Below are 22,677 nucleotides of genomic sequence, written 5' to 3' on the forward strand. Positions count from 1 at the left end.
AAAATAGCATCAAAGCCTCTAAATTGATAATTCTTGGGAACTCATCCATCATCATCATATTCTTTCTCTATAACCAAATCCCACAATAATAATAGCTAGCATAGATCATGGCTTGAATAATATATGAGAAAGAGAGCTCGTGTCAAAAACAAGAGGTGGATCCACTAACAAACTTGGCAACAAAAGACAAAATGGGATTTTTTTTTATCAATTCCAATTTCTATGATCAAGTCATCAAATAAATATCATAGATCCCACATTCATGGTGACAACATGAGACAAACAATAAATCAACATGTGGACACCATCAATGGCATTAATTGAGAAATGGGTGATAAGACTCTCCCACCACCTTCACATGTCTTGCATTACCATGACTCTAATTTATGATTCTTCCTTTGTATATAGTTTTCCCTTTATCTGGCCTATGAATTTTGTTATCTGGCCTATGAATTCACTCTAGTGCAAACTAGTCCACTGCTCATAAATTGCTCATAAATTCCCTCCTTGGTGCACTCTAGTGAAAACTAGTCCACTTGCAATCACTTGTTATCTGGCCTATGAATTCACTCTAGTGCAAACTAGTCCACTGCTCATAAATTGCTCATAAATTCCCTCCTCGGTGCACTCTAGTGAAAACTAGTCCACTTGCAATTCACTCTAATGCAGACTTGTTATGGCTCATAAATTCCATCCTCGGTGCTCCTATTACAGTTCATAGATTCCCTCCTTAGTCCACTTGCAATTCGCTCTAATGTAGACTTATTATGGCTCATAAATTCCCTCCTTGGAGCAATTCACTCTAATGTAGACTTGTTATGGCTCATAAATTCCATCCTCGATCTCCTATTACGGTTCATAAATTCCCTCCTTAGTCCACTTGTAATTCACTCTAATGCAGACTTGTTATGGCTCTTCCCTCCTTAGTCCACTTGCAATTCACTTTAATGTAGACTTGTTATGGCTCATAAATTCCCTCCTCAGAGAAATTCACTCTAATGTAGACTTGTTATGGCTCATAAATTCCCTCCTCGGTCTCCTATTAAGATTCATAAATTCCCTCCTTCGTCCACTTACAATTCACTCTAATGCAGACTTGTTATGGATCCTCAATGCTCCTGTTATGACTCATAAATTCCCTCCTCAAGGCTCATAGACTCTCTTCCTTTAGGATTTTGACACTATTAGAATAGTGTTGACAATTCATGTCTTCCTAGATTTGGGTTCGCATTCACATGCTTTTCAGATGAGCCTCCTTCATAGGTAAATTTGGCTCTCAATTCCTCCTTTCCTTCATTTATTATCACGCTCTAGGAATTTTCTACCCGAATTTCTGTGTTTTTGTGAATAATGAACTAGAGGGTCTATTGTTGATCTAAGCTTTTTCAATTCCTTTGCTCCCTAGGACATGAAATTTTTGGAGGAAACAACACCATACTTTCTTTGTGCACTCCATCCTACAAAAAAAAGCAATACCCCATTTGGAAGCTCACTTTGGTTTCCAATCCTATGAGGGAGCTCTACTTGCATACTAACATGGACTATATAGTGTTACGATGCATAAAAAAAATGTTCTTAAGTCATTAGGATAGAACTAAAGAATTGGAGAATTTTTTGAGGGCTCGAGATGATAAATTCCAGTCGAAGAAAAGGCAAATTAATTTTCAACACTGAGAACTCATAATAAATGAAGTTGTTATAAACTCCTTAGTCTTCTAGACTTGCATACTTACAAAATCTCGGTCCTGGAGAAGATTAAATTATATAAATTATGCCTATGCTAGTTTACCTTTCCTCCTTGAGTCTTGCATTTCCTGTTCCTAAAATGCTCTAGCAAAGTCTCCTCAAGGAAAACATGGAAGCAATCCTTGTAGACAACAATTATTAGCATTATGATTTTTCTCCACCATCACTTCTTTTCTTCTTTTTGAATGTTTTATAAATTTACATTTTTTTGGAATATTTTGCAAAATCTATATATCGAGCTTCTCCAAAATTATCCTATAATCAGAAAGTTCATAAAATTTATTAGACAAATTTATGATCTAGATTATGATATATTTTTAGAGCAAGAATTCTTTGATGTAGTTTTTTTAAACTATTATAAATTTTCCTAGTATGTCATTAATTTTATTTTATTATTATTATTTTAAAGATATTCCTTTGATGTAGTTTTTTTAAACTATTATAAATTTTCCTAGTCTGTGATTAATTTTATTTTATTATTATTATTTTAAAGATATTTATTATTAGTTTTTTTAAACTATTATAAATTTGCCTAGTCTGTGATTAATTTTATTGTATTATTATTATTTTAAATATATTTATTATTATTAATATTTATTTATTTATTATGATTAACTGATTTTATTATATATCTTAATATTTTAAAATTAATTTAAGTTATAAATATATTTATTTAAGTTATAAATATATTTATTATTAATATAATTAATTATTAATTTTATTATTAATAAATATAATAACATTATTTCTTTTATAAGAAAAAAAGAAATCAATTATCATAAACCATGATAAATATTTACAGCACACAATTTTTTCATTACTTAAAGTCTTATTGTTGATAAAGAAATTTAAAATAAATGACTCGGGCTAGACCAGAATTTTAGCGAGGACAGCTAGAGATGTTTTTCAAACTTTATTTTACCGATGCAACTTCTCTTTAGGAATGGTTGCAAGTTGTATATTGTAATACCTAAGTATAAGAAAGGGGATAGAACAAACATAGTTTTACATCTAAGTATAAGAAAGGGGATAGAACAAACATGATTTTACATTTTATATTATTATAATTTTGTAATATATTTTTAGGAGTTATCTAAAACTACCATTTAAATAGGAGTTGGAGTTTTTAATTAAATTCAAACTAAAAATGGAGGTTCCTAATTGTATGGCCACCTTGAACTTGCGTTGCAAATGTAATTCTAAGATTTGTTATATTTGAGACTTATTTTTCTTGGTATATTATTATAAAGAGTATATTATCTTGGAAACTTCGTATTGACTCGAGAATTGATTTAAAAAACCATACGAAATTAATATCCATTTCGAAAGTAGATAAGGATTTTTAATAGATTCAAAGATTTTGATGTACATTCCTTTTTTTAAGGGGTACATGAGTTGTTGCTAGTGAAAAAAACAACAATTGGTACAAAGTAGCTATGAATTTCTCTCATATTTTAATATAGTGGATTCTATATCTACATGGTCATAGATTTTGACTATATGTAGAAATGGATGGGTCACTTGATTTCCATTTCCAACCCATCCCAAAACATGAGTCGACAATGCAAGTGATGCCCAACAAATATGAGGACTTGTAAAAAGTTAGATGCATTCCTAGGGATATGTGCTTTGCATTGCATGTCTTAGTGATGGCATAAATCATGGGCACCCATGACTCTCTAAATTGGGTGATGTCTTATTCACCATATAATCTTCTTAAGAGAACAATACTTATATTTATATTGTAGACCGTTGGTAAAAAGCTAGTGGGGCCCTTGTTCTCTTTGATATGGAATATTTACTAATTTCCCACCAACATATCATGATATCTCAACAATTCAAAGGGAATTGTAGCATCCATTCATCAATAAGTTCAACCTCTACTAATGGGAATGTATAACCTGTATCAAAGGATAATGTTTGAAATGAGGAAATATCCTTCCCATTGATGCCTAAATAACCTTTTCATTAATGTATGACCAATTAATAATCCAAATGATCATCTCTATGTAAGTAAGGACATCAATATGGGAAACCACTTTATGAAGATGTGAATTCTTAATGGACTGATAAACACCTTCATCAAGATTAGAATCTCTAGGAAGGAGCATAATTGTGGGGAATGTTTCATCTCTAAACATCTAGAACAAGACTCCCCACTTAAAGATTATCCCTAGTCCATACAACATCCAATATCAACATAGATAGGTCCTAGAATGCTATAATTTTCCTCTAGTTAAATTTTCTCATAGTCTAGGATAAAATCAATTACTTTCTCTTCTATTTCTTAGATATCTCACAACCTGTCCATTTTAATGAAAAAAATAATTAGTGACATTAGATATAAACAAAATAAAATACCTATATGGAGAGAGAGAGAGAGAGAGAAGTGGTTTGGTAGGATCATATCTTTGGTGTCAATTAAACTAGGAGAAATTTTAGTTTCTATTATGGTCATTTCAATTAGCATAAATTTTGCAGAGTAAATAATTTAAAATATGAGGAAGTGGGTGTTCATACCACACTTACAAAATCTTATATTTGTCACACTTTCATGCATAACAGACTTTCTATTTTTTTTTAGTCAATCAAGGGAAGGAATTATCACCGTATGATCCAGGTGGATATTGGTGGCCATCCGCCTAATCCACTTACACCCCCAACATCGTTTCCTTTAGTTTCTTTAATTGTAGCACAATTTACTACTTTTGGCAGTTTTTCGAGTCCTAAACTTTCAAAGCCGTTTTGATGCCCTAAACGACCTTTTTTTGGAAAATGGGCAAACCCTTAAATTGTGGCATGGGATTTGCAAGCAAAAGTTGTAGTCCTAAGATAGATATTTCTAATGAGGTATCATATGCATCAAACAAAGATCATATGCCAAAGTTATGACCCCGGGAAGTTGGTGTATGAACTAACCCCAACGAGACCCACAAACCTTGGTTGCTTCATCTCCTAGGGTTAGGTTTTTGGATGTTTGGAATTTTCCCTTGTTTCTATATAATAAAAAGGCTTGTGAGCCTCATTATAACACAGTTTATAAGAATTTAGTTTCCACATATCTTCTCATAGATAAGTTACCAACACCCGAGCTAGTTTATTTCCATTCTGCATGTAAACGATTTTGTTATCAATGAATTGAAGTTTAGTTTTCACTGTAGCTCTATTTTTCTGTTTAAATCTATATTTCATTTCTTTCTTACATAAATATGGATGACCACGAGACATTAATTGCAAGCTCATGTTAGGGGAATCCTTTCCTTATTTATTCCAAGTGAGAGAATGATCATTTGCGAGAATAGGGTGAATTATTACTGAGAGCTTCATGGACTTTAATAATTCTCAAATAAAAATTTATCATGAGAGATGCAAGAGGCGTGAAGTGAACATCATTTTTATTTATGTACCATCGAAAGAATGATCCATTTGGCATATAGGGTTAGAGTTTTTATTATATTTGAGGGCATACAGTTCATATGTTTGGAGGGTATAAGGATTCGACCATTTATTGAATGAATATTAGATGCACAAGAAAAACCAAAATTCCTCTTGTGTAAAGGTGGAATTACCTTATCACTTCACTAAAAAGTTGTAAATTATTTAGCTTGGTTGGCAACAATAAGTTGGGGATTGGGCATAGGTTGTACTTTATTTGGAAAAATTTAGTGGTCGTATAGAGATCTTAGCTAATGGAAAGGGAGGAATCACTTTTTTAATTAAGATTTTTTTTAGTTGTTTTAAATATTATTGGGTTTGGTGGCTAGATTGAAAGAAGGAAATGGTGGAAAGGTGGAGTAAATGTGTTTAGATAAAGGAAGGTTATAAAAAGAAAAATAATCTAATTTGTACCAAATGGGGATGAGATACATACCTAAAGAATGATAATTGAGAACCTAAAGAGATTAAGTATCACTTCCATATGTCATGGAAACCTTGAAAATCTGTGTGATTTGGATCTTCTTTAAGATTGATGTATTTAAGGACAAAGTAGAATGATAAAGAAAAAAAAATGCCCAATCTGACTTTTATAGATAAAAGATCACCCTTTAATTTACCACATTTTCAAACCCTTTTAAAAGGTCACATGACTCTAGTCATGCATGGAAAACATTTCGGTGAGGTGTGATAAAGGATCTATGGTGTGAATCAAAGAAATTTCATGGGCTCATGACATATCATGTTTTGAGTAATTTTATTCACATGTGAGAAAGAGAATGTATCATGAAACAAAAGTTTTTCTTGGGTGTGATAAATAAGTTGTCTCAAGGTTTCAAAATTTGGGAACTATTGTGTATCATGAAGGAAAGTACTTTCAGTTATTATGTGTCACAACAGTAAAAAAAAATTGAGAGGCATGATATGTTTTGATTAAAAAATATTTCTCTATAATGTATCATGACCTTCGAATTTTTCAATGTTGTGATGTATTTTAGAAACATAAAAGTTTGTAGGACACAACACATCACAAGATACAAAAACTTCTAAAGTTTCAAAACATCAATTTTTTTCAAAATTTTGTTAATTATTTCTTTGCCATAGATAGAAAAGCTTTCCTATGATTCCCTTATCACACTGGAGTAAGTTTTCATGTGGTGAATTTCACCAAAAGAAGTTTTAAGAAATATTTCAGGGTTTTTTCAAGGTTATGACAAGGCATATTTGCTAAACAAGGGTCAAAATAAGAGATCAAAAGAAAAATCCATAAAATTATTAGATTTATGAAGAGTGTCAAAGACTTATTACATGAAAATCCTCTATATTATATGATTAATTCAAACACAAGTCTATGAAGGCATAGCCATATGAAAAATAAAGGGTTCCAATCCTTATTTGCATCTTCAAATCACAAAGAAAATGTGGTATTGGGAAGTTATTTCTTGCTTAAAATTAGGAAAGGCATTGTATAAAACCATGAAACTCTACAACTAATAATTTAGATAGTCAAAATTTCTATTAAGATAATAATTTACCTTTGGTAGAGCACATTTACTTTAACTTAGTGGGTCCCCACTATACCTTGCACTTGAGAATACCTAAATGAGTATCCACTTCCAGCCAAAAAAACTTAGTAGTCATAGATACAGGATGAAATCATGGGGTTCTTTCTTGACTTAAGTCTTACTTGGATGCATATATAGTTCCACAAGTTTCTAAAAACAAGGAGTGTTGAAGATTTATGCTATTTTATTCATGTTATCTTGGTGTTACCCTCTTAACAATGAAAATCCATAGACTTGACAGAGTCGCCCTACTATCACAACCCTTTCTCCAATACCAAGAGCATTCACAGTCCTAAAAAAGACATCTACATGTCCCATGTTATCCGATATAACCTTCCCAATATTTTTCCTTTTTCAGAGAAAGAGGTGGATATGGGATCTTGGTCATCCTATAAAGACATGTGGGATGATATTTATTATCTAAGAAATATTTTAGATATTCTTGTTTTAATGATGATTATAACTCTTGTATGCAAAACCTTACCAAATACATCATACTCCAATTGAAACATTATTCTTTGTTAAGTGTGTGGATGACACCTTGGAGATATCTAGTAGTTATGAGATCTTCACCATGTTGAGTAATATTTTATCATTTCATCCATAAAGGGGGTTTTAAATTTGTGATAAACAGAATCAATATATTGTAGGTGCCCATCTGATCTTAATAAGCAACTCAGGCTTCTTAAGGATTTCTGCTCTACCATGGGTATGACTGTTAACATTGACAAAACAAAAGTTATGATTATCAAATCCAAGAAGGACACTTATGCTAATTTTATGTATGACAATAATAACTTGGAGGAAGTGTATTCTTACAAGTACCTAGGAATTGATATTCATCACAAGCTCAATTGGAACCATAGCATTGAGAAAAGGATTAATGGGGGGTGGAAAGCTTACTTTGGTCTTGAAAATAATTGTAAAATAGCAAACCTTGTAATGTGGGATAAAAAGAAGTTCCTCTTTGAAACTTTAGTCACTCCTGTTATCTTATATGGTTGTGAGGTTTGGGGTTGCAGCATCTCCAGAGAATCATGGAGAAATATTGAGAAAATCCAGAAGCGTTTTATAACTTATAACCTGAAAATTAAAAGTAATACACCCTATCCTATTCTCCTTATAGAAGCAGGTCTTTCCCCTATTGAGAGCGTAGCTATGCTTAGGTTTCTGTTGTAAAAGCACAAAATCAGTAACATAGACGATCATAGACTTCCTAAGCTAGCTTTAAATTCTAGCCAAAACCACCTAAGGCTCAATCGAGGGTGGCATAAAGACACAAGGGCCTGGTTAAACTATTGGGAGATCAACGAAAATGATGCATTGCAAAACATAAATAACATTAAAGATATTGTTACTTCTAAGTTCAAAGAAAAAATGTGGTGTGAGAAAGACTTAGCGGCTAAAAGAAAATTAAGTTATTATAAGAAAGTCATCAACCCCACCCTAGAAGATCAAAAGTATCTCTCTATTTTAACTAGCTCAAAGAAGAAAATTAATATAGCAAAGATTAGAACGAATTCTCATGAGCTCCATAGTGAAACAGGTCGTTGGGCAGTTCCTAAAACGCCATGGACGGAAAGGATTTGCCATATATGTGAGAATAGGAACATCGAGGATGAAAACCACTTCCTCTTAGAATGCCCTGCGTATAACCACATTAGATCTCAGTTTCACAATCTTTGTTACAATACTGACCTTCCTAGCCTTTTACAATGTCAAAATTATAGTGAGCTCGGGAGGCTTCTCTCCAAGCTTTTTGAGCATAGGAATAAAATCTTAAATCAAAATAGATAATTTGTTTCTTTAGGTCCGATAGACCATTATTTGGTCTCAGCGGACGTTAATCATCATCATCATCATCATCATGTATTGAGGTGGGGGGAGGGGAAGGGGTGGCAATACACGAATATGGGGGATGTGAAATGGGTTATTAAAAGAAAGTTTTTTTCTTATTGGAACTTGATATTTTGGAAGTGGACATTTGTAGAAATATTTTTGGGAAATTTTTATCATTATTTTTTAAAATTGGAGCCATTATTCAATACCACACAAACTTATGGGTTATGTCATAGGTTCATGGAGTGGAGAGCTTGTGTTAGTGGTTTTATTAGAACTAGGTTTGAGTTGCTTATATCCATTCCTTATTCAAGTAATGTTACACCAATTTGTTAATAGCCTAGATACTAAACTAAGAAAATTAAAATATATTTTGAACTTATGTCTTTTAATTAGGCTTAGAATGGATTTCCATGATTTTGACTATCTACACTCAGGGATGCTAAAGGAATCAAAACACTTGTAATTTATAATCAATATGATTCTTGAAAAAACATTGAAATTAAACTAATTAAGCAAAGTAATGACTAATGCAAGGAAGAAAATGAGAAATTCAACTATAAAAGTAAGGAAAACAATGAGAAAATTAAATAATAATATTAATAATAATAAATAAAAATTCAAATGCAAAAATTATAAGAAAACGAAAAAGCTATCTACATGCAAGGTAACTACCTAGAAGTATCTCAGTAAATTTTCCCTTAAGAAAATTTTCCATTGAAAAGGAGTTCAAATTCTCCTTCTAGGTTTTGTATTTTATACAAGCATAGGGAATTTTTTCAACCATTAAATACCAAGCCCTATTTGGTGGAATTTAGTATACTCGCCCTCCTTTTCATGTGCCTCATCCCACTTTAAAATTAGATATCCCACTTGGATTTTCTTTTATCCTATTGATTACTTGTGAAAAATATCATAACCATCTATTTGATGAATAGAAAATTTATTCTTTTCCTTCTCTCTTTCTTCCTCTATTTGGAGTAGGGTATTAATCCTTCTCTAAATAACTAGGAAATTTGACGCACTTGAAACTTCAAATAGTTGGAGAGATGGAAAAAATATGTTTTTATGGAGGATAGTTTATTTTCCATAGACTGAAAAATAATGAGATGTTCCTAAAAAGGCTTTTGGGGTCACTCTATCTATCCATAGAGTATTTGGTAATGCATTGTGCCAATTCCTCATGGTCAACTACACTTTAGGAAATGGATAAAATTTATGTTTGTTAATTCAATGGCATCACCATTTCCATGGTGGTAATAATTAGCTAAATATTATAAGATGATTCCCCACTTTAAAGAAAGCTTAGTTAACTTTAAATAAAAGGTACATGGCATTATAAAAAACAAGATTAGTTGCATGCCAAACCTAGTGATTAGGTGATGATTTGGAAATTGGATCATAACTTATTCATTTACCATATTCATTGGTATAGCATCATATAAAGTAGTCATTTTCAGTCAAGATGTATCAATGTTATCTAGAGGAGGTGGATTGATTTTTTCAATGACATCTAAGCCCCATTGTTTAAAAGGACATTAAACAACAATAGGATTCAAAGGGATTATTGGTTTCTCCTCCCTAACAAAGCACTTTTTCCACATTTTGAATTTTCAGATATACATGGGAATCTTTGAATACCATTGGCCAATAATGTCTCACTCTTAGAATCATGTGTTATGTTGCCTTACCGGAAAAATCCTATGGTCTATCCATCATGTAATAATGTAAGGACCTTATAAGGATCTTGTTTCTCAAGGCATCTAAGAAATACACTATTATAGTTTTTTCTAAGCAATATGCTATTGATAATCTAGTATTGAGCATATAGGAGCCTTAATGCTTCCTTCTACCTAGAATTCAAATATTTTGGGGAAATACCATGCTCTAGAGATTGATTCACTTTCATTGTACCAAGAATTTATATTAATAAGAACATATAGGACTTCTTGTGTGTAGAGTGGCATTTCATTATTCCAATATCCTTCTGAAAAATTAAGTACATCTAATGCTTTTTGTACTAACTTTTGTGGACCTTGGGTTGACTACACAATACACCCTAACATCTTGAAATTTTGTATACCATTTTTCTTTGATTTCACAAGTAATCTTGAGCATATTTTTCTTTATTTAATTTTATTTGTTTCATATACCTTATCATGTTCCTTTAGTCGTAATATAACCAAAAATATTTATATGTCCAAAACCTTAATTTTGAACTACAAATGTTTGTATCAGTAAGTTGAATCACTCTCTATCACTGAGAAAGGAATTCTTTAGAACACTTATAGGAAAGTTCTTAGAGTTTGCTAACAAAAATAAAATATGAAAACCATTGATAGATTTTTTTTTGAAAGTGTTCATAGGAAAAAATAATAATTTTCCCATGAAGGAGTTTGCCTAGGCACCAATTATTTTTATTTTATTTTTTCGTTCGCTTATAGATAGTTTTTAGATGTCATTGGAAAATTATTGAGAATTTCAATATAGATAATTCTTTTACAAATTGATATAAAAGTTTTTTTATACACAAATAAGAAAGAAGTTTGAATGTCCAATCCCAGTAACATGATTGGATTTTGAGGGTTTTGTTATGTAATGTTCCCAAGGTTCAAATCTTGTAATAACTGAGGCGGGACATAAAAAGAAATCCATCCATGTTACAGATTGATGTGGCCTAGGTTGGATGTGATCCCTAGGTGATTTTGATAGCCTAAATGAACTTGGTTTGTAATTTATTAAACCGCATGCTAGTCCAACAAGTCATAGACATGCTAAGAAAAATAATGAAATTTGAATATGCCCAATAAAAATATTTTTGAATTTGTCGATGAAAAAGAGATTAGAGTTAACCAATAAAAAAAAATTATATACACCAAAAGCGAAATTTCAGAGATTGTTTATCTATACTAAGATTAGAAAGGGATATCATTTCTTGAAAAATAGGAAAATAAGGAATTGACCCACTTTAATTTTTGTGACGATGAATTTTGAAATTCATTCTTGCATTCACTACAATATTAAACATTTTTTCACCATAAATATAGTTGAATCAACATTATTTTTTAAGAAAATTTTCAATATTTAATGCCATATCTCTATTTCACTCACCCTGCCATCACTATGTTAGAAAAAATCAAATATGGAATTTTTGGGTGATGATTAAAAGGTATGTTTTGAGTGACCACCGACGAATCAAATTTATTGGTCACTCATTGATTTAGTGGCTTGGATATCCCGTCAACATTTAATCCTTTGAGATTTGGTAAATACAATAATGGTTAAGAAGGATTTTTTCATAATTGCACTAAGATTTGGTTCATTAGTTATAGCATTCAAACTCCTCTATTAATTTAACAATTCTAAGTCAAGCTAGACTATATGAGATTTGATCATTGTGGACATAATTAACTATCTGTGGGACATAATTAACTTATGTGATAAATTTAGTTGGCACATTGAGGATATTTTTGTCGGTGTGAATGATTGTGTGTTATGATCATTCTTACGTGTAGGAGGAAATTTCATGAACCAAGATTGATTGTGGGTGATGATTATCCTAACTTGACCCTTATTTTTCTCATTCACTTAGACTAGGTAAGTTATTAAGTATGGATTTTGATCTAAGTTTATGTGTTTCGAATTATGAATTTAAATGGGGTAAATATTCAAGGATTTCTACTTCTATAATACTAGCATTCAAATTTGAACTCTTCTCAGACTTACGTTTTACACAGAATAACTATCATTACAACTTATTTATTTGAAGAATTGTGTGTCGTACTAATTATGATAGTGTTATAATGAGAGAAATGCTTAGTCACAAATACAATCGTATTCTTTATTCTAGTTTGAATTGATTTTGATGTAGGAAATATACTACAAAGGGTAATCCCTATGATAAATATTGTTAAATCTCATAAGGGGAAAACTAAAAGAGATAGGGGTGGGTTCCAAAAAAAACTTGTTGATTTTAAGTATCCATTGAAATAATATGTTCATAAAATCCAAATCCTTGTACCTAGAACATATATCACATCTAATATTCAAAGACACAGATGCTACAAAATCAAATTCTTTTTTCGAGGTAGAATGATTTATATTTGAAGTTTAGGGATGCTCTTACATTAGTGTTAAATGTTTCATTCACTAATTTGGTTAATTAAAACTAGTATTCAAAGACTCAAATTTAAAACATTTTTTTAAATAGTATAGTCACTATTCAACAAATTGATAATGAATTTTACCCATTTAGGCACATTTTTGGATTCACTTCAATTGAAAAACTAGTCCATTCAAAAGGATACAAAGTGCATAATTTAATATATTCACATCATGTAATGGTCTTCAATCTACAAAAATCAACCTCTCATGTCCTCAAGGAAGATAAGAGCCCAAATTCTTGACCTTCATTAGATTCTTCCTATAATAAAATGGAATTGTGTTTAGTTATTCCCCCAATGAAGGGGCTCTCCCCCAAAAAGGACTTTGATGGGGCTATTTTGTCCTTTCTTATCAAGATAGATTAGATTTTTCTCAATTGTTCTCTCAATATTTCATGATCATTGTTAACATGATTCTTGCTTGGATACCCAATAATGAAACTCAAAAAAGAGAGGTCAATGTTGGAGCATAAATGGTGATGGATAGGTTATTTTATAGCACCAATAGAAGTCAAGTGGATTCGAGGGTGTTTCTATATGATCTATCCTTAAAATTCAAAAAGAGTGAAGGGATCTCTACTTGAATGGTTAATGAGGCACAATACTTACTAAGGTTTTGCAAATGGGGTAGCAAGCTAAGTGGGCTTGATTGTGGGGAAAACTCCACAGTTAAGCGCGCTTGAGCTAGAGGCAATCTGGGATGGGTGACCTCCCAAGAAGTCCTTGTTACTGGGTGCAAGCCCTGGAAGTGGTGATTGACGCTATGTGATTCATTTCACTAGTTTCAATCCCACTTCTTCACCCCTGTGAGCATCACCCGATGTAATGAGTGCTAAGTGAACTATTCAAAAATCACGAGAAATTAGTCAGTTATGACTACTTCTCATGGAAATGGTCATACGTGAATGAATTACTTAATGCAATTGAATCCCAAAATGATAGTTGATCTATCCTTTGCTAGAACAAGTTATTCATGATTAGCATTAAGCTTAATGTGGAAACTTGATTAGAAAATGAGGTTCAAATCCACTCACATACTTTTATGCCACTATAAATACCTCCACCCACTAACAAGTCATCGTATTGATCCATGTCTTAAGAAGAGTTGGAAAATGTCTCTGTCTGGGCACTCATCTTCAACAAATTAGGTGTCAATGGTAATCTACTACTATGGTCCTCCATGGAGTCCTACGAAGAATAATTTAGGCCCATTCTTGGAATGCATTGGTGGTATAAGTTATGGGATTCCCTGAGAATTTCCCTGGGTATACACCAACATCTCACAATCGTAGCTTTTAACCACAATAGTAAACACCACATTGACATCATTGGATTCCAAAGAGTGTCATTTGTAAATCATATTGCACTAATGATTATTGAGTTTTTTGAATTGCAACTATAGGTCACTCTACTTCATAAGCTTCTAGCTTATATGAAAGCATTCTACAAGACTTGCTAATATCTGTTATGAAACCAGCTCACAAAAAGATAGAAAAGAGAGATCCACGCCTTAGAATTCAGCCTCTTCGAGGGGGCAGCCTCCTTTACATTACATAAATGAACAATTCTTGGATGATACAAATGACAAAACCTCCTTTCTATATATAGGAGTCTAAGGAGTCACAATATAATCCAACCGACCTAACAATAATAATATAAAGCCACAAAAATAACAATAGAGGGATTCTATGGGGCACAGAAATAACAATATGGGGGTAATAGGGGCAAAACAATATAAATAGGGGGTATAACTACAATAGTAATGGGGTAATTACTAGTATTATAGGGACCCAACATGCCCCTCTCCTTCAAAAAAGTTTTGTCCTCAACGCTTGAGCAGTTCTGGATACTTCTGCATAAAATTCTCATCCTCCCATGTGGAATCTTCAGCGGATAAGTTCTTCCACTTGATAAGATACTCTGAAATTGATCGATTTCATAGCTGTCGAGTTCTTGTTTCTGTGATTGCTTCCGGTTCCAATATAATTTTTCCTTCCTCATCAAGTTCTGGCAATATTGTTTGAATTGGGAGCTTGTCACCTATAACCTTCTTTAAACATGAAACATGGAAAACTGGGTGCAATCGAGAAGCTGCAGGAAGCTCTAATTTGTATGCCATAGTACCAATCTTTTCCAACACCTTGTACGGACCATAATACTTTGGTGATAATTTATTATCCTTCTTAGCTTGCTTTAGGGACATTTGCTTATATGGTTGTAGCCGTAGGAATACCCAATCACCTACATCAAAACTTCTTTCACTGCGATGTTGATCTGCCTGTTGTTTCATTCTATTTTGTGCCAACACGAGGTTATCCTTTAAGAGTTGGAGGACTTGTTGCTGATGTTCGATGTGATGTTCCACTGCCTGAACCTTAGAATTTTCTCTTAAATATGATGTGATGGATGGTGGTTGATACCCATAAAGTGCCATAAATGGGGTCATTTTTGTTGCTGTATGGAAGGAAGTGTTATACCACCATTCAGCCATAGGAAACCATTTGACCCATTTTGTTTGTTTATCAGATACAAAGCAACGAAGATATCCTTCCAAACATTTGTTTACTATCTCAGTTTGCCCATCAGATTGAGGATGATAAGATGAGCTATGAGCTAACTGAGTACCAAGACAAGAAAATAATTCTGTCGAAAAATTTCCAGTGAAAATGGGATCTCTGTCACTTACAATAATCTTTGGGTTTCCATGTAGCTTTTGAACTGTTTCCATAAATGCAGTAGAAACTGTACTGGCTTTAAATGGATGTGATAATGCACAAAAGTGTGCATACTTGGTAACTCTGTCAACTACCACCATGATGACACTCTTTCCCTCAGACTTGGGTAAACCTGTGATAAAATCCATTGAAACCTCCTCCCAACGTTGGCTTGGAATGGATAAAGGTTGTAATAGACCTGGTGTCTTAATTGTTTCAACTTTATTTTGCTGGAAAACCAAACATTCCGCCACAAACTTTTGAATATCTAATTTAAGGCCATCCCAAAAAAATTCCTTCTTAACCCTGTGGTAAGTTTTTAAAAATCCTGAGTGCCCTCCTAAGGGAGAAGTGTGCAATTCCATAAGAATCTTTTGTTTTAGCTGGGAATTCTTACAGAGGTATAAGCGATCTTTGTACCATAACAAATCATTTTGCCAGCTAAATGTATCAGAAGTACTGGAATCTTTTTGTAGCTTTTGAATAAGTACCCACACTTCTTCGTCGTTCTTCCATTCCTCCCTTGCTTCGTTTATCCAATCTGGTTGGATAATAGAAATGGCACACAACAATGCTTCCACATCCTCATCCTTTCTTGAGAGTGCATCTGCCACCACATTTTGCTTCCTTTTTTTGTAGATGATTTCAAAGTCATAACCCAACATCTTTGTGACCCACTTTTGTTGCTCTTCAGAGGATAATCTTTGTTCTAAAAAGTATTTAAGGCTATCATGATCCGTTTTTACCTTGAAGTGTCTTCCCATTAGGTAGGGTCGCCATTTCTTAAGTGCATGGAGTATTGCCAACATTTCCTTCTCATAAATAGCTTTGCTTAAAAACTTTCCCTTGATTGGACGACTTTCAAAAGCAATGGGTCTTTCATCTTGCATTAGAACAGCACCAATTCCATTTCTTGAAGCATCACATTCCACAATAAAGGTTTTTGTGAAATCCGGCGTAGCTAAGACCGGTGCTTGGCACATTGCCTCTTTAAGATGTTCAAAGGCCTTTGTTGCTTCCGAAGTCCATGAAAATGAATCTTTCTTCAATAATGATGTTAGAGGTGCTTCTATTCTCCCATAATTCTTAACAAACTTGCGATAATACCCTGTCAACCCAAGAAATCCTCGCAGATGCTTTATGGATGTGGGGATTTTCCATTCCTTAATGGCTTTAATTTTGCTAGGGTCTACCTTAACTCCTTCATGAGATACAATATGACCCAAATATTCCACCTCCTGGACTCCAAAGAAACATTTGGATCTTTTTGCATATAATTGTTTCTCCTCCAATAGTTGTAACACCCTGTCAACATGTTCAACATGATCCTTCCAAGACTTGCTGTAGATTAGTATATCATCAAAAAATACTAACACAAATTTTCTAAGGAATGGTTTGAAAATTGAATTCATCAAACCTTGAAATGTTGAAGGTGCATTGGTAAGGCCAAAAGGCATGACCAAAAATTCATAATGACCCTCATGAGTTCTAAATGCCGTTTTCGGAATGTCTTCAATCTTCATTCTAATTTGATGATATCTCGAACGAAGATCCAACTTGGTGAAGTAAATTGATCCATGCAATTCATCCAGTAATTCATCAATAACAGGAATGGGGAACTTATCTTTAATAGTGAGCTTGTTGAGCTCCCTATAATCTGGACACATGCACCATGATCCATCCTTCTTGTGCACCAATACTACTGGAGCTGAGAAAGAACTTTGACTCGGTTGAATTATACCAGCCTCTAGCATTTCTGCAACCATACGTTCAATTTCACTTTTTTGGACATATGGATATCTGTACAGCCTGATGTTTGGAGGAACACTTCCTGGAATCAGATGAATAGCATGATCATGATCACACATAGGTGGGAGACCTTTGGGAGTCTCAAATACCTTGGAATGATTGTCCAGGACTTTTTGGAGATCTGGAGAAATAGATGATTCTAATGTGGAAACATCTAGCGAACATAATTGTGCAATTACACCTCTTTGCTCCTTTTTTAGAAGCTTTGTCATGCCATTAGAGCTGATTATCTTTCCTGGTTTCCCTGCAATACCCCTTAATTCAACTTCCTTTCCTTCCACAGGAAATTTCATGAAAAGTTCTTGAAAATTAAAAGCTATTGTACCCAAGGATTGTAGCCATTGGACTCCTAGTAGGGTGCACTTAGACTTGCAGACCCTTATTTTCCTTTTCTTTTCTTTGGCTTTTTCCCTTTTGATCCTCTATCTAAGGCTACCCTTATTGCTTCCAAGGTCCCAGATTAAGCAGTTGGGAACCTTATTTCTCTACCTAGCTACTTTGTCTGCCAGGATTAAACAGTTTGGACAGACTTCTTTCTCTACTCTACCACAGAAAATTGAAACATGGCATGATCCAGATTAGGCTGTTGGACCATCCATCAAAATTGGGACAACATCAAGCTATATACCCTCATTGTCTTCTCTTGGAAATATGGGATCTTTGCATCACCAAAGCAGAGCATATTTGGACCTTTCTTTGCCAATCATGAAATATGAAACCTATTGATATAGGTAGCTAACACCAAGTACATACGTTTTTATTGTACAGTCTTAGAAATTCTTAGTTAAAATAATCAAAAAATTTAGATGCATGGGGGTTTGTTTTTCATGGGAGAGAAGTCCCATTATTTGGGGTCTATGGTCAACCAAAATCATGCCACTATGATTCTTAAAATTTCCATGCAAGAAGTGGTGAGGGGATTCAAGTCATGGTTGGAGGGTTCAAATATTCTCTCAGATACTAGATGCATTCCAAATGCATGATAAGAATAATATAGGAAAATACCATGATGGAAAGGGGAATTATCGACTACCTTGAACAATTATGAAATTTGGGGTTTAATTGACTAGTGGGAAAGGGGAAAACCCCTCTTTAAATATTTTAATCCCTTTATTTTTTATTTAGGAGATTCTATGGACAAATAGTAAGAAGGAAATGGTTTAAATATATATTCTCTTTTTTAAACAAATGGAAGTTATAAAATTCTTACTTGTACCCTATTGAAGTGAAGTACATACCTAGAGAATGGTGATTGGTAGGTTTGGTGAGGACTTGTACAAATTTTGTGTAGATTTGGATCTTTGTGTACTTGGTAATTTCGATTATGTTGATGAATTCAAGGAGGAGGTAAAATGGTGAGGAAACGAGATAATGTTTGTAACAACCCTAGGTTAAAAATCCATGTAATAAAGTTAATAAAGGTAAAATAAGACCAAGGTCATGGGACACGTATTCCAAGTTGAATGTTGGGAAAATCATCCTAGTGGGTGTTCATTTGGTTTATTATGTAAGGATAAATTGGCAGAGGCAATGAAAAAGGATTTGGAAAGGCAAGAGGCATTAATTGGCATTTTATTTATGAAAATAAATTAAATTAGGAGATAGGGAAGGTAAAAGGTCGTAGGTTGCACATGAGGAGGAAATTGAAGGAAAATAATGGAAATCGAAGAAATCATAGGCCTAATTGATAAAAAGGCTTTTGAGGATCAGTTCAAATCCTTTTGTCATTTTAGTTTTGGAGATCTCTCTCTATTCTCTCTCTCTCATACTCTTGCACACTTAGAGTAGAGCATTCTTGCAGCACTCTGGCATTGGAGAAAAAAAGGAAAAGGGAAGAAAAGATCAAGGAAGGAAGAGTTGGGTCAAGCGGTTACAACATGATTACTTACAGGTATCAAGTTGCATGTATGATTTCCTTGTTTTTTTTTGGAATATACCATGCATGTGTGTATTTGGTTCTCTTGGTATCATTGGCATGGTTTTTTCCAGGTGTGACAGTGGTTTTATTCTTTCCTTGCCATTTCTCGATAGCCATGGTGTGATGGGGTTCTTTTACTTGGCTGAGTTGGATTTCTGGATGGTTTCAAAACTAAGTGGGGTGGTCTTAGGAAAATTCCCAAAGGCATAGGAATCCCTTGACCGATATGGTGGGATACATGGTAAATCTCAAGGGTGGAGATGGGAAAACTCCTCGTGATTTAGGTGGAGCGATCTGGAGGCATCCATGCTTATTTAGGGCTTAGTGATCCCTTGACCAGTATATGGTGAGATTGTGGTAAAGCCTGGTAGTGTATGTTTATTGTTTGGGCCTAGGAATCCCTTGAACGGTAATGGTGGGATACATGGCAAAGCCTAGTTGTATAGATGAGGGTTTTAGACCTAGGAATCCCTTGACTGGCAATGGCGGGATACATGGTAAAGCTTGAGAAACCCTGGTTAGTTTTGTTGTGAGTCCCACATTCATGCTTGGAATATGGCATGGGGGTGAATGGTTGAAAGAAAGATTTGGTTAAGCCCAATCTATGGTCAGGTGGTATGTGGAAGTCCCTGGTTGGCTTTTGCATATGTTAATAAGAGCTCATTTTCCTTGCATTTCGTTAGTAAATGTACTTTCTATTATGTGGATTTTATGGTTGTTCTATCATCGTTATTATTCTGGTTATAAGCATGATTTTATGACAGGCTTGAGTTATGGCTCTCATCATGTTCTGTTTAGTAAATGAAATGTTAATGAATGTATGACCTAATAGATGATAATGTAGTTATTGTGAGAGGGAATCAGACCTTCTTGATGAATCTCAGATAAGTATGAGGCCCCTGTTACATTAAAATTTGTCATCATGACTATCTGCAGTTAGTATGGCTCTATCAACTGTCATACTATCCTCCTTGGCAAGTCGCATACCTCTGCTCCTCATGTCAAACTCCAAGAAAGAGAGAAAGTCCTTCAAAAGTCAATTAACTCTGGTTACGCAGTTTCTCCTGGCCTCACCTGCGTGTACGCACCCCAAGTTCATAAAACCTGCGTAATTGTACGCTCTGTATGTAAAGTTCTGGGTGCGTACTCCTGTAAAGGTCAAAAGGCGCAAGTTTCGCTTCAAAAAGTTAATTGTGGTCATTTCTAGAGCATTCTAGAAGATGGTTTGATGTGGATTGGGCGCCTCCAGATGGTTCATGCATCCCTATGTAAGAGGAACTTATCCCATGAAGAGGGGAGCTATCCCATTGAAAGAGGGGCTTATCCCATTCATGGTGGACCTCATTAACTTCCTCCATAGCACTATAAATACATGCATTGGGCCAGAGGGAGGGGAGGTTGAAAGCTGAACATTCCTAAGGGTAGATGCTGCTGAGATTAGGACTCCCTTATAGAGCTTGAGAGGAGAGATTCCCATCCTTTCTTAGCTTCATTTGGAAGTGAGTGAGCTGATCAAAGTAAAGGAAAACTCTTGCTGGACCCTGGGAGGAACCTGCACAACACCAAGGCTCAGGTTGTAATGGTTTCTTTTGTTTCCACTTAATGCAAATAAACTCATTTTTCTCAACAAGTTGTTATTCATGATTTGTTTCATATACTCCTTGGTCTGTATGATGAATATGTGTTATTTTATAAGTTATTCAGGTGCTATGTAATCTTTTGGCTTGTTAGTGAATGCAGGTTTCGAAGAGAAGGAGGAGCTCATCCGGATCGGCGAGGCTGGACTACTACAAAGCGTTGGACTAAAGGTATGTTACAAACATCTGATTACTTGTATTCTAAATGCATATTTAGAGAAAGGTAGTGTTTACTTGTCTTGTTTGTCACTAGAAAGCCTTAGCTTCTAGGGAGGTCGGTTTTGTCCGCAAAATTGACTCTTTCCGCATGACAAAATGGTGACCATACTGGGGAACTCCATTGATGTGAATGATTTTTCCTTTGTCTGAAACTTTGATTTGAGATAAGTCATTTTCTTTCTGGTTTTTGGTTGTCTGACTGTGTATTTGGGTGGCTTAGCTTAGGGTTAAATTAGATTTTAGTTTTTCTTGGTTTTGCTAGAAGTACGCAGCCTCTGCTTTAAGCACAGTGCGTACTTGTACTCACTGCAGCTTTGTGCACAAAGCGTACACGCACCTGTGCAAACAGGTTGCCTGCGTACCATGTCAAAATTGAGAAAATTTCACTTTTCTCCTTTTTGCCTCTTAGATTTTGTTTGTAAGTTGTTTTTACCACCCAGATCCACTGGTTCCCTGCCAGAGATCTTCATCTGAACTTGTTTCATCAGTGTCAAGTGTTTTAGTGGAATTCGTAGAGGTTCTAGCCTTAGGGTTTGATTTTTACATTGGTCCTGTAGTGACTTTGGCTTTAGAAGTCGTAAAACCTTGGATCTCCCTGGTATTTGCAGTCTTCTTAGGAGTCGGACCTTTCATAGAATCCACCCTTGTGAGACACCTACCTTTGTTTTGTCTCTTTGTCGAATCTCGAAAAAGTTTGTTGATTGAACTGTGAATTTCATTTTGCGAAAAAGAACAAAAGATTTTATGTTTGTTTTTGGCTAGTTTTTGATTCTGCATTGACTAGTCCTTAGTTAAATCACGACTGAGTAAAACATCCTGGGATCATACTTTGTAGGTTTTGGCCTCATTAGATTTGCTTATTAGGTGAATTTATTTTGATTTGCTTTTAAGTAGCTTTGATTTGATTGTCATAGATTTGTAAAGGTTTGCTTTTTGATTTTTAAATGCTTTGTTAAGTAGGAAAAAATCCAAAAATCTCTTTTGAAAGAAAAGTTTGCTTAGGTAGCATTTGAGTCTTTGAAAGGAAAAGGAATTTTCGCGAAATAATTAGTGGTCATGTGTTGTATGTTTTGGAAAAGATAAAGAGATTGTTTCTTTGATTTTCATTGCCAAGAAAGTTGTCTTTATATCAATTTTGCATTCTCCAACTCTCTTAGCTAGGGAATTCATTGAAAAAGGAAAATTAGTATAAATCATCCTAAGTGCATCTTTTTAGTGGATTTGAGTCGAGTCTACACACCATCAGTTTCCTCTCCGCTACCTTTTGTCTTAAAGAAAAGCCATAAAAATTAACGCTTAAAGTAAAATCAACTTAGTAACTTTTTATTTACTAGGGCTCTGAAACACCAATATAGATCAGGCTAGTATCTTGGAGTAGGAGAGTAATTAACTCTCCAAGACAGTAAAACCAAACAAGTAGCTTATCTTGTGGTAGGATAAATCCAACTGTTTCATTTGTACTCTGGGAAAGCTCCTCTTAAAGGAGAAGCACGAGACCGTGTCTGAACCAGTGAGGGGATCAATCCTCCTTCATCGGGAAAGACGCCAGATACGCACGTATTACAAATGGTAAACCTCAGATTATTGTCGAGGAGCCTGGGGTCACTTGTCGGTAAACCTTGGATTATTGTC

The sequence above is a fragment of the Pinus tabuliformis genome, chromosome 3_1 (assembly GCF_031772625.1).
Source record: "Pinus tabuliformis cultivar Carrire ecotype Pingquan chromosome 3_1, CPIR1, whole genome shotgun sequence".
NCBI classification, from domain to species: Eukaryota; Viridiplantae; Streptophyta; class Pinopsida; order Pinales; family Pinaceae; genus Pinus; species Pinus tabuliformis.